Source organism: Xiphophorus hellerii, chromosome 1, assembly GCF_003331165.1.
Source record: "Xiphophorus hellerii strain 12219 chromosome 1, Xiphophorus_hellerii-4.1, whole genome shotgun sequence".
NCBI classification, from domain to species: Eukaryota; Metazoa; Chordata; class Actinopteri; order Cyprinodontiformes; family Poeciliidae; genus Xiphophorus; species Xiphophorus hellerii.
In genome coordinates this window covers 13,146,039-13,160,805 of record NC_045672.1, presented here as the reverse complement: position 1 = coordinate 13,160,805, position 14,767 = coordinate 13,146,039, and positions in this window count along the sequence as shown.

Sequence of the window (14,767 nt, the reverse complement as noted above, 5' to 3'; positions counted from 1 at the left end):
GGTAGATCTGAAATTTGGTTTGATGACGTCAATATGAGAAGCTACAGACTGACAGGAGGAACCAAAGAGCTCTGTAAAGGTAAAGGCAAATCTTCTGAAGTTGGGATATAATTAATTTAATTTCACATAATTACCACGGTAGAAGCCATTTGTTTGTTAAAATTGTATGAAATATATTTGTTCTATTTGATGTTTGTTGTGAATGACGTATACTCACAAACGAACGAGGTAATTAGTCCAACATTTAGAAACTACAGCGGCTGTAATGAGCCACAGCAAAGGTAAACAAAAGTAAAATAACCCGAACAGGTGATCAACTCAAAACCACTCGTACCTTTTTATTCTCTCTCTCTCTTTGTAGTTTAAGCACACCTGTTACCGTGGCAACCGCCTGCGCCCCGCAAGACGAGCAACGATTACGTTAAAAACATAACATTCAGTCCGTTACGATATCAAGTTTCCAGGCTTGATATTTATTTCTCGATTATTAATCAGCGCTTCCCTGAACACAGCGATGGTTGATTGACTAGCTGTACTTGGTGCTAACGTGGCTAACACGAGTAACAGTTTAGTCCAAAGCCTTTTCTGCTAAAATAAAATCTTTAGTGTATGTCAGATACAGTACACATTACATATTGATCTGTTTAGCTAACGTAAGACTGTGTAGCAGACAGGCTTCAAGGTGTAGAAGTTGTATCAGTTCTGCCTTTATGCTGTACTTAGCTAACGGGAAGCTAAGTGTGTTTGTGAGACGGCCACGCACGTGACCACGTAGAATGGGCATCAGCCAATGAAAAGCGGCCCCTCTGGTAAGGTCCATTGAGCTGTTCTTTGAGTCTTAGAGGTTTGTAAACATTGGAAAACAAACAGGATCAAGAAGGTCAAGAAATCCAGCAGACAGGTCAGGGAAAACAGTGTAAAATAGTTAGGTTGTAAAACAATGTCCGAAAATGTTAACATTTGCCAGAAATGTTTAGAAAGGCAAAACTGCCAAAAGATGACTGTCCATGTTAGCTCTAAAGATACGCAAGCGGAGCACTAATAAGGAAAGCAGCAGCTCAGGAGGAATAATCTGTTGACAAAACTATTTGTCATAAAGAGAAGTCATAAAATTAAGAGGAAAGAGGAAATGTCTCTTGTGGAGTTTGGTTCAAGAAATGTACACAAGAATCATGAGTTCGAAGGTCATCTGATTGGATGAAGCAAAAACAAAAAACTACATAATCAGTTCTCAAGTTGTGGTGTCCTGCATGTTTCCTGGTTCAGCAGGGATGACTGGTCCGCTACCAGATCTCTACAGAAGTTGATTAAATGCGAAAGAGGCCATTTAGTCATTTGAATAATTTGTACTAGAGCAGAAAACACAAATACACTGAAGTTTGTTGTGGTAACCCGACAATTTAATTTGACAAAACCCAATGTTTGATCGGCTAGCATTCTTATCAATAGTGTCGCCAAATGCATTTGCTGAGTATTTTTTAAACACTGGAAATAAAGCTGAATGTGGCATTTCAACATTCAAGCTTCAGGTGGAGAACGCGGCAATAAATTTATATTAAAACTGACTTCTAATAGATCTTTATACCCCCTTAATATATGAAAATAAATGTGTGGAACTTTTCTTTAATTTAAAAGATATTACTTCTTGGAAAAATCCTAAAATTAAAATAGCAATAATGCAAGCACAAACCGAGGAGCATCATTAAAATTAAGGCGTCTACTTAATTTCCTTTTATGTCTTTTTAAAAGTGCTCATTTTATGCATAATACCATAATCGTATTATAAAAAGCTATTAAATAAGTGCGAAATTAAAGGGTTCTTTGTGAAAAATTATAGCCGTGACCTCAAACTCCAAGGGGTTTTTTACAGTAATAACGTCTCTTTTTGGTTTTAGGAGCAATGTTTCATGTTGAGTGGAGTTCCACTGTGGGCTCTTACAGCGCCACTTTGATGGAGGAGCCGTGATTCAGTAGCACATTTGGGTTCGAACAAAAATAAGAGAGCCCCCTTTTTGGTAGAACGAGCATGTCGGCATTGCCACACATGGCAAATGCGAGTGCAGCAGGGCTTGGCAGGGAGAGGCCCATCTCTGGGAGTGATTTCTTCCAAAGCTGGCTCTAATGAAAGCATCTTGTTTTAATCAGGGATTCTGGCTGCGATAGCTGCAGAGGGAGCTGCGAGGACTTGGCAGTCGGTTGCAATGCAGTTTGTGGCACTCATACAAAATACACAAATATTTCCACAGTAATTATGTGTCAAGTTAAACAAGCAATTGAGGACTCGAGGCTGAATGTGTTGGGGTGAGGGGGGTTGTAGGATGGGGTCGGGTGTTAGGCATACGGTGAGTTACATGGGTGCAGGGGCGGCAGTGGGGGCTGAGCGAGACCCCCAACAAGACAAATTAGGCCAACAGGCTTCAGGACTGCTTTTTTTTTTTTTTTTTTGGCTTCTGTAATCGCAACAGACCACGAAGTAATTGTGAATCCTCTGTGAATCGAGCGACGTCATGTGGTGCTGCCACATCTTGTTCCAGTGCAGGAAGGCAGTTCAAAGACTGGGTGGATGGCCAACGGGACTAAGTAATTGTGAGATCAGTGACTTGAGCTTTTTTGTGGTTCTCAGTTTATATCGGCACATTTGTAAATCTACATTGGCTCCAGTACATGAAATTGAAATACGAGCACCAGTCTGTGATCCCACAAAAGCTGCTGGAGAGACTGGAAATGTCGCATGAGGATCAGAAATCCTGCATATTAGCAGAGGCGCAGAGGGTAGAAAGCAGACAAGCTTCTGCATTTGTTATGTTTGGACGACAAATGTTTGGTGTGATTTGACAAAATGTTAGAAGACACTTTTAAAAATTTGTCTGCGGCTTTTTCTTAGCTCAGGAGCTTAGTTCTTGTTTTCTTCTGTCACGATCTGTGTTTCTTAACGGCATAAAGGTTGTGTGGAAATTTAAAGCAAGACCAGAAATCAGACAAGAAATCCAAACTTACAGTTTTCTTGGTTGACTTCCAATAAATCTGATCCCATGGAGGGAAACCGCGTTATGGGCTGGTTTTTTACATTGTGGCACTTTAAAACCACAAACTTAAATTTATATAGCTGGGATTTCAGGTGACATACTAACACAACGCAGAGAGAAGTGGATGTAAGGCTTTAATAAACACCTACCAAAGTGGGGCAGGTGGCAAAAAGACAGACATTGTTGAAATTTAAACGTTCTCTCCGATCATGTAGGACAAACAGAAAACGTATTAAAGAAGGTGTGTAACAGAAACTAAACTTTCTTGACTACATGCAAAATCTTGTGTGTGGCTAAAAACAAACACATCAGCCCAAGCACACCATTCCTACAGTGACATACGGTGGTGGCAGCATCATGCTGAGTGGATGCTTTTGATCAGCTGGACTGTAGGAAGATGGACAGAGCTGAACACAAGGATATTCTGCAAGAAATGTTACCATAAATGACGTGAAACTTCAACTAAGCAGCCGGACAATTACCCCAGACATAAAGCTAGATCTACAAGGCAGTGGCTTAGATCAAAGTATATTCATGTGGTAGAAGCGCTGGTATAAATCTAATTGAATCTGTGGGAAGGCTCTACATGTGCAAGACTGCCAAATCCATGCAGCTCTATCTGCAGTGAAAGGTGTTTTTACAAAATACTGACATGTCTGAACTTATTTGTAAAAATCTATGAAAACTATGTATTCTTTACCTTCTACTTCACAATTATGCACTACTTTCTGCTGGTCTATTTAAAAAAAAAAACAACTAATAAAATACAATTAATTCTGTAGCACTAAGTCACAAAATACGAAAAAGCTCAACGGTTGTGAATAGTTTTTTAAGCCACTCTATCTAGAAGTCAACCTAATGGCGGTTGTGCCTGCCTATGTCAGCTTCTGCCCCAGTGTTACGCCAACACTTCCCATGACCTTCCTCCTTAAAGAAAGTCTCCACTGAGTATCACTGGACCTGATTTAATGCTGACTGATCTGAGCTGGAAACCAAACACTTCCCAATCAGCAAAAAGAAGCCCCCCTACTTTACAGACTGACAGCACATAGTGTGGCATTAAGAATGTCCTTCCAGGTGACAGGATCTAAAAGAGCAACTTTGCAAAGAACGATCCACGTCACTGTGATAAATTTCTGAAAATCACAAGTAAAAATGGTTGAAATTGAAAAAGCAAAATCGTGTTTTCAACTGCGACCAGTTAAGCACATATTAATGTGATGAATGTTGTTGTAATTAAACAAGACTGCATTGCATTTCAGATTCCAGATTTTAAAAAATCTGATCACTTTGAATGTTTGCATGGTTTTAGACAAGTTAAAAAGTTTATATTTGTTTAAATTATACTCTTTAATAAGCTACAGTTTTATATCTGAAATTTTTGTTGTCTAAAACTTTTTTCTGAAGTTTTGTTGTAACCTCATGCTGCATGGGGCAACATGTCTGTGACAAAGCAACAACAAAAGCATTAGAAATTTCCACTTTTGCACATCTGTCCAAAGAAAATAGTTTCTAACCTCTTTGGTTTGTTTAGACCCAACTTTCTCAGCCCATTTCCAAAAAATTGTCTTTCTACCAAAATCAAATAAAAATGAGCCACATATGATTTTTAAAAAAAATGTGTTGTGATTACATGATAACCTTTGCTACGCTGATGCTACCTTAGCTACGCTGAGGGCATCAGCGTAACAAAGGTCTTTGGCTTTGTTTCAGTTTCTCAAGCGATGCGTTCTGTAACCTAGGCTGGAGACTTCCAGTCTGGGAAGATTGGTGGCTGTCTTTAAGGCTGTAAATGATCTTTCCCACGGATTCTGGGCTCCAAATTGTTTGGAGATGACCCTAGTAGATTAATCGGCACCAATAGTTACTTTCCTTAGATAATTGCTAATATCTTTGTGTTGAGAGACTGAATGTTCTGGACAGGCAAATAGCTGTAACCTCTTCTTTTATGGATGCACTTATTCTGCTGTTGATCAGCTACTTAAGTGCATTTGACTACCAGCATTTGGCTCCTTCATTTCTATAGAAGGAGAAAAAGTGGATGTAGTTTCTCACACATACCTCTAAACACTTGGGGCCCGTGGAGATCTTTTTATGACTATTTAAGGTTGGTCTGTCCTTGTCTATTGTCAGAAACTGCTGTATGTTGGAAACTCTCCATTTTTTGTCCACAGGTCTTGTTTAAATTCAGCCTTACTAAAAGCTTTTGGAGAAAGCCAGGATTTCATATTTTACAATATTTAATCATCATTTGACATCTTTAAATGGATGTCTTTTCTCTTTTAAGTTACCAACCACTTTTCTGTTGTTTGGATGTTCGGGTGGAAGACGTCCTTTTTCTACCTTTTGAACAAGGTCTTGCCATTGGGCATTGCATTTTGCTTTTGTTAAGTTCAATGACAGGTTTTCCAAGCCCATGTTAGATTCAAGATAACATGGAGAAAGTTTACGACCTGGTAATAACTATCATTATCCCATAATGATAACAATATAATTATACACTGGAAAACTTATTCTATTTTTCTTAGTTGTTTTTTTCTTTTTTACAAGAAATAATGAAGCTGAGAATGAATGAAACCATTATTTTGAACATATAAAAAACAGACACTAACAAAATAAATCAAACTTAAAAAGAAAAAAAAAAGATTTTACTCATCCAGTAAATACACGACTATAAAACTACCAACATTAACTCCCATATCCAGTTCACACTGTATTAGCATGTTAGCAATATGGTCTTTGCAAGGTTAAAATCCCAAAGTTATGGTTAATTTTAGAGCTAAATATTTCAAGCTAACTTAGCTATAAAATATATTAATAGATAATGGTCTTACAGCAGATTAGTAAGGAATAACAACAATATTGATAGTGTTATAGCAAAATCAATGCTGCTGCCCACCATTGACAAATCTTAATGCCTATTAGTATTAATGACCAAAAACATTTGATACAGTATTCAATAAAAAATTCTAGACATAGAGCCAAATACTGAGTCAAATGCACTTAAGTGGTTGATCAACAGCAGATTAAAAGAAGAAGTCACAGCTATTTGCCCGTCCAGAACAGTCAACACAATGGCAAAAAGGAAAGATATTAGCAATAAGGAAAGTAACTATTGGTGCCTATTAATCTAGTAAGATCATCTTTAAAAAGGGCTTACCCCCCCCCCCCCCCCCCCCCCCCAAATATTATTTAGGCTGACAGTTTTAAAAGACCGACATGTCTAAAGTAGAAAATGTCAGTAAATCATTTTGTGTTTACAAACAAATGTTTCAGGATTTTACAGTAGCAGACCTTAAACACAGCTCAATGTATTGCTTCTAATACACAGTGCATCTGTATGCTATATGCTATGTGCATTTTGTTCCTTATTGTAACAAATGTTTGAGCTCCTCCGTCGAGCTTTTCACAACCATTTGACTATGACTCTCATTACACCCAGTCCAATATAAGCTCCCTCATTTCTCTCCTTACTGTATGGATCCAACCCACAAAAGTGACACCACCTCTCTGAAAGAACACGCTCATTAGCAATACTGGCTAACGGTAGATATTCCTGTGTCTACTAGTGTTACATTTACCTCTGGCGTGACAGCGATTCATCACCAAACATTAGCTTTGACTGGAATCCTGTGTCTCTTCTCTTGTGGTGCTGCTGTGACAGCCATTAAATCACCTGTCATTGTGAAGCCACCTCACTGATGCGGCCGTTGATACCCTGGCCAACTCGTTTAGCCCAAAACAGTCAGCTACACACTTCTGATACATGTCACATGTTGTAACGGTTCGAAAGCAGGCAGGTCTAGATGGCAGGATCGGTATCTGGATTGACAGACAGATATCTCTGTTTCCTCTTCACTCTCAAAAAGTTTCTGTTTCTTTCCTTTTTTTTTTTTCATGTTGCTTTCATATATAAACCGATGCGGGAATTGAGGAACAAAGTAAACAGTCGGGCTCAGATTCCATTTCTTATTTAAATGTTCACATTGTCTGAGCCAAAACTCTGATTTCCCTCCTCACTCTGCTGCACACAAAGCCCATCTTCCCAGGTGCCAGCTGCAGATGGTGGTAAAAGGTATTTGCTTTTTGAAGGAGTTGTCTTGGGTTTTTGAGCAAATCCATTATTTAGCACGTTCTTGGCTGAATGTTTATTGTTGTGATTTTGGAGAAAACGTGTTGGTTCCCTGTGACGTGGAGGAGTGAAAGAACACCCTGAAGGGTAGTTCAGATGAGCCGTGGTGGAAGCCTGAAAATGAGGCTCGAGTCAAAAGTGAGACAAGAAGGGAACTGTCTGCACCAAGGATGGTGAACTCATTTTACAGAGCCTTGCAAAATGTATGTATGTCTCCTATATCTGTGCTCTATTTTAACATTATACCCATAAACTTCTGTATTTTTTTTGTCAGGGTTTTATGCTTTAGACCAACAAAAGCAGTGCTTAATTGTGAAGTAATTTGTGCTCCCCCTGCCCTTTTCCTACTTTGTAGAACAAGCTTTTTCATAATCAAAACCATTTCATTAGCTCTGGCTGTATTGGTATGCTTATTGTCCTGCTGAAATGTGATTCAATGCCCCAGTGTTAAATCTTTTGCAACCTCAAAACAGTCTTCCAGCAGCATGATGCTGCCACCACTATGTTTCAACACGGTGATGCCTGTATTCACAGGGTTTGATTTTATCTTTTCAGAGCACACTTTTACATATTTTTGTTGTACCCACTACCTTGTGGGAAGCTTTAATCGTGATTTCTGATGTGTTTTTTTTGCCTTTGTTCCATAAAGTGTAGTTAATAGTAGTCCTGTCAATATGTTCTCCAAAATTAGCTAATTTCTTGCTGCTCCTCCAGAGTTAAGCACAAGTTTCTTTTGCTCTGAGTCAGTCTTAGTAGAGAGCCATTTTTTGGCCACTTTTACAGTTGTGACATACTCTTCCTATTTTTGGACCATAGATTAAGAAGGGCTCTGACCGACATCAAAATCTTGGGATATTGTTTGATAAATTAACTTTACTCCAAAATTCCCCACAACCTCATTGTCGATGTGTTTCTTAGCCTGCATGATGTGTTGTTTTTTGTTTTATATTCTTAAAGGTTTTTGGAACAGACCTCGGAGGTCTTCGTAGAACATCTGTATTTACACTCAGCTGGTGCACTGGATTTATTTAGGGTTATCATCATAAAGGAAACTGAATACACATGCATGGCACACATTTCAGATTTCAAAAAAAGGTAATCAGGAGTTAAATCACTACGCTCTAATTTTTGTTGATCTGACAGAGAAAACTCCCATGAAATGCAGTGGTGTTCCTGGTTTAAACATGACAAAATGTGAAAAAAGTTCAAGGGGTATGAATACATCTTAAGTTTTTTGTCCAAGATTTCAGTTTAATCTATTAGCGTGTTGCTAATTAGCTGACATTCGCATGCTCTAGACATGTAAGTTTTCACTTGAAAGATACATTTCATTTGGAACAGGACAGCATCATCCTCCATCTTACATATTTCTTCTCTCCATTATAAAATCTTTTACTCAGTTAACAATCAATATTGTTTCCTACAGTTTGTGTCATTTCAAGACAAGACAAAATAAAGTAATACATCACTTATGATGTAAAAAAGTAATTTTTTGTTACAGTAAGCCACACAGACAGAATATTATCAGACTTCTTAGACTAATGTCCCAAGACTTCCGTCAGAAGAAATTTACTTTAACGGATGTTTTAAGCTGACACAGTTTACTCTGTGTCTTCTTTACAGATAATTTTTTTCTTATTAAAAGAAATGTCAAAGGGATATGTTAAAATATTTAAACAGTGTCTTTTTTGCATATTCTTGATTACATTCCTGTTTTTTGAGCTGGCTAAAGAATAGATAGATAGATAGATAGATAGATAGATAGATAGATAGATAGATGCTGAATTCATCTTATCTGTTGGAACCCCTAAGAGCTTGAAGTACAAGCGTCAGTACCAAAATGCGCCAGTGGGGGGCGCTTTAGCCGTGTCGTATCAGCTGCAAGCGTACAGAGTATAAAATCTGGTCAACATGAAAAAAGTTTTTGATTTTCCTTTTCGTCAGATGTCTTTTGTTTGGTGCATTTGTTTAAAAGTGCAGTCATATTCTCTGCTGTAAGCACGATGAAGTGTGATAAAGACTGTCCCACATGTTTTAAGAGAAGTTTGTGACATTCCCCCCCGGCCCCTTAACTGTAACTAACACCTTGGAGGCAGGCGTCTCTGAGTCGTTAACTGTTTGGTTTAAGGGCACACAGACTTTATTGGAGATCTTGTTTATCACTTTGGATCTTACAGAAAGAATCTCCCTCATTTGGCCATAAAGTGAACGAAAATGCTTAATTAAAACATAAGTTAGCAAATTTAAGACCCAAACGAGCAAATAATCCACTTTATAATACAGCCTGCAGAACAGATGATGGATGGGCTCAGGGTCAAAGTGCTGTTTCTCAGATTTCTCTTCATTTGCACAAAGACACTCTGACGCCTCGACTCCCTGATAGTCAATATCGTTGCTAACAAAGGACAGAATCTTGAAGTTGTGTCCAGATGAACAAATTCAGATCTGCAAAGTGCAGCTCATGAGATGTTTCCCTAGCTGCTGAGTTTTATCGTATGGTGGGAGAACCTGCTGCGAATGGCAGGCAGCTCAGAGAGAAAATAGCCGAATGCAAACGATCTGCGCCTCTCTTGTTGGTTATTAAACACTTTATAGAAAATTAAACCTTTCAGAGGTAGCAGTAAAAAGACCCGGCTGCATCTGTCTTTTTCTGGGCTGCAATCTGAGGGCATTGGTATCCAAACAATTCCGGAGGATAATGCATTTAAATACAAGTCCTATTATTTTTTATTGTTATTTTGCATTTTCTCATTCCCTGCTCCGCATCTTTGGCTACCAGATGTGTCTCCACACTGAAGAATTATTTCTCCTCCCCAGAGTCGAATAAATGCAATCAATATGAGTATTGCTCTCAGGCCTTGAAATATTACATTAATGTTCCATGTGGTGACATTTTAGCTGGAATTTTCAAATACATCATGAAGGCTCAAATTAATATTTATCAGCGAGAGGCTTTTATGCTTTGCAAAACAGTATTAGCGTGAAGTCCAATAATCTTGTCCTCTAAGCAGGAAAATGGTGTCTGCACAGGCTCCGTTAGACACGTTTGCAGTTTAAATCCTTATTTAGATGTCTGTTTTTACACAACATTTTTATAAAAATGCACACGAAAAATATCTGAAACTGTGAAAACAGAAAAAAAAAATAATTTAAAGAGGCTCATTAATGACAGTTTACATTTCACACATTTATCGCTTTTCTTGTGATCCCTGGAGGGGGTTCAAGTCAGACTCATTTGACTTAAGTAAAGGGGGTAGAAGGTGGTGTATGTTGGGCTCAGCATAAATATAATTATTTATTCAGACACCTTAAACAATTTGTCCTTCCCATCTTTGCTGATCAGAGCAGAAAAGCAGAAGAAAATCAGAACACATCGATTACTCAATACACACTTGAACTCATCAGATGAAGCCACCAAATAGTGTAATTTGTGCTCAATACACACACACACCCACACACCCTGGCCCACCCCCGCACATTTAGCTGCGTGTCAGAGATTTTTTAGAAAGTTTTATTTCTTGTTAGGATATTTTTACACAAAACGCTCAGGTTTTGTGATATTTAAACAAAAAGCAGCTAGGACCGTCATCCAGCTGCTTTTATATTTAAAACTGAAAAGTAACATGTATTCTGCTAAAATACTATGACATGCAGTCATAATGTCACTAATTAAATTATAAATTTATTGTTTTGATCTGCAAACATAAACTTTAGATAAAAGTGGGCATGAATATGGGAACCCCCACCCTGTCATTTAGAATTTATAAGTTTGGCCCAACCAGGAATTTAAAACATGATTTGGGAAAATAAACATTTTATCCAAAACATGAGTCAAACAATAATCTTTTAAGGACATAAATGCTCTTCCTGAGTCACATACAGTACATATAGGTAGCCGCTTACTCCAGTGTGATTAAGGCCACGCCCTTAAATACACTTAAATGAATTCATCCAGCTCATATGACTTAAGCCTGGACTGTTGAGGCCACTTTACTGAGTCTAGAGCATGACTGTGGAAGCACTGACCAATGATAAGTACATTTTGATATTTTAGAGGTAATTTTATTTAATGTATGTTATTAATGTTTTACTTGCAAATACCTCCTGGATATAAACAAAATGTTTGCATTTCTGTTTGGATTACCCTTAACTTCTAGTTAGTTATCATCAATTCTGACTTTGGAATATTTATTATTTTTTTTAACCCCTCCAGGGTTTTTTTTTGTGGGCTATAGAGTCCCTTTTTTATGAAGTAGGCTGACAGGAAAGGGGGAAGAAGAGGGGGGAAGACATGCGGTCCGGGAGTCGAACCCGCAACAGCCGCGTCGAGGACTTGAGGCCTCCAAATGTGGGTCGCTCTCTCCCCTACGCCACCACGGCACGCCCCTGACTTTGGAATATTTCTACAATTCCCTATCTTATAAAAAAAAAAAATTCTGAAAAATTTCAGCAATTTATCAAGTATTGCGTATCCCTTTGCAACCTTACAACTCCTACCCCTATGTGGGAAAAGTGTAGCTCTCTTCTTTCAGCCAGCTGTTGAGCAGCAGGCAGCAACAGGTGTGTGGGTATGTGAGGGGGAGCACTGTATTTCTCTTCTCCATTCAGCCGTGGAAAACCCCTGATCACACTACAACATTTTCTGGAATCAGAAAAATGTTGATTTTTATTTTATTTATACCCTTTATTATGGTTAAAATAAAGGGTCATTTTAACCATAATAGTGGTTTAATGGGGAATTCTAGTGGTTTTGAAACCTTGGCACATCTTGACACTGGTAATCTGCCCCATGCTTACTGTCAATCAAGGCAAATGCTGTGCATCAATAAACATGGCGAGCAACATTGCCTCATTTATAGATCTCTTCTAAATTATTCTTGTCATTGAGGCCTCAAATTTATGCCAACATTGATCCCGCAAGGGAAAATATATAGACGAGTTTGGGTCGCTGTTTGATGACCTGAGGGGTCAAGGAGATGGTAACATTGGTGTTATTGAGCGTGGCATCTGTCGTTTTTCACCTGAGTTTCTGCCCTCCTCACTGTCCTCTGCATGCTCTCAGATGCTTCTTTCTGTGGCGTGAATGCTCCAAATCTGTCGTGGTTAAGGTCAAAGCTGGGAGTCAAGGGTGTGTGGTATGCTCAAGATTACTGACTCAGACAATGAAACAGCTTCACATTAAAGAAAATTAAAGCTTCTTAGTGTTTTACCAGTTTAAGATGCACATTACTGGAGCTAAACTGTTCTGACATTGGTTCTAAATGACAACATGAGCACTTTATGTCATGCACATGCCATTGTTTCAATTGGCTATACTTCCTGACACACAGTCCATGCATTTTGTGCTGTGTGTGCCATCCTGAAGCAGTCTATTTCCAGTCAGGTAGCCAGACTGCAGCGGAGCGTCACTGCTGCGCCGCCGAGCTCCGAGCAGAATGAGCCAGGTGTTGCGGTAACAGACTTCCCCTGTGGCCCACTGATGAAGAACATCTGGAGCGCTTCTGTTCCGCCACTTCTTTCCTGTCCCCGATATGACCAGGCGATGTAGCTAACACTGCGATGCATGTCGACACATGGCTCCAAGGTCCCCAGATAGGAGATGAGGCGCTCAGATACTCTTACCTGACAGGGCGGCACCGACGACACGCTCTGAACCCTTTCCATATGTGTGACTGGTGTGGGGTCCAAAGGGTGCCGAGTCCAGTCAGCGAGAAGCCGCTGTAGCAACGCAAGGAACTGTGTTTATCCAGGCCCAAAAGGTTTCTGCGCATACTTGAAAAGTATGGATTTGATATTTTTCCAAAGCTGCAGAAGTAAGAAAACAGAGTGTGAACAACTGGTTTGGTCTTGATTTTATCATTTAAAAGACAAACATCTCATGTTTATAAAGAATAAAGTGCTTTTCCGATCGACCTGTAATCAAATAAGGCTTTTGTGTTTGATTTGCCACATCAGAGCAAAATCAGTCAATCATTTTGGGAGCTACTGACAAAGACAAAATCCTCTAAATCTACATAGTTTAAAACTTAGTTGAAGTGTGTAGTAAAGTACTCACATTAACATTCTAAGGAAGGATTTTTACAAAACAAAGGGATGAGAGATCATTAACTACACCCTAAAAAAATCTGTATTTATTCAAGATTTTTCATAGTGACAATGCTTTTGAAATAGTGGCTATCAGATTCTGTCTAAATATCCACCAAAACTGAATTCATCCCTTTTTCACACTGCTAAATCTGACTTTCTGAGTTTTGTAGAATGCACAAGTACAACTCAACCGGCTAAATGTTTTATAGGTACTGAATTACAGTTTTGAAAAGCATGTAATTTTACAATTTGTCGGAATCCTGGAGGCAGCAGAGCATGAAAAGGGGAGTTGCTTGCTAATGTGACACTTTATCATAAAAAGCATCCAATAATTCATCCTAGGACTACTGAAACATTGTGAAAATAAAAACTGATGAATTCCACATTATTTTTACCAATTTGATGACATATTAGAAAGAAAAAAATATATATATCTATAAACTACAGTTATAAATCTCATACATGCATGAGTCATATTTTTAAACTCTCCCGTTAAATTGCATCAAGCGGTCCCATCACCGGCCGGACTTTTAAAAAGCTCGGCCTTTATTCTTTCCTGACAAGCTGCACTTACGACATGACTTACAGCTGAAAATAAAAGTGTAAGGCAAACTAAGTAATCCAATAACAGAACTTTTCATTTTACAGTACTGCAGTCTCCTCTGAGTAAATACACCTTAAATCATCAGGATACAATAACTGGACGTCAGTGGCAGGTGAACGCGAGCGAGTAAAATGCAGGTGCTCCCAAGCATGACGTTTTTCCACATTTTCAGCAGATATTCTCTTTAAATATCCTCCCACAACATAGATCTGGAGATATTTAGTCCTTTCTTTTTATTCTCGCAAACAACACATGCTTGATTGTGTTTGTCCTCTCCTCCTTCTGACAGCTGAGGCCATAAAAGAGTTAAATCTGCTGGAACCCTGCCCTGTTGGCCAATTGAATGGCAAAGCACAGTGATCCAAAACACCCTCTGCAGAAAATAAAACAATATAAAGAAATGCGCAATGCTGGGATTTAATTTTCTCGCCACCATCCATTTATATAATACATGAAATGAACCTCAAATTAATTTGCACCGAGGCTCTAAAGTAACAATGTAATCTCAGTGTTATAGCACAGTTGCAAATGGATTTCTGTCTCTTGTAATTTTATAAGAAGCACTCTGGGGGTCACCTTAAAAGATGTCGCTATTTTTTAAAGCACAAACTGTCCCGCGGCCTGTCAGCAAAAAGGGGGGGAATCTTCTGCAGCGCAATCTGTTTTGTACCATCGATTTGTCTGTTGTTGCGCCTTGTCACGTGGTCCGCCTGTTAGGGTTTGCTGGTATTGGCAGAGGTGACTAATATTATACCCAGATGTCTATAATAAAGTGCAGTGTCTGCTTACTTACGCGCAATCCAGCCGTCGCAGCTGCCTGAGCAGTGCAGAATGACTTGAACCCTGCTAAATGTTAAGGGAACATAACATTGCATGGCACAGCAAGAGTGACGGAGAGAGGGGCTCAGCAGAATATGA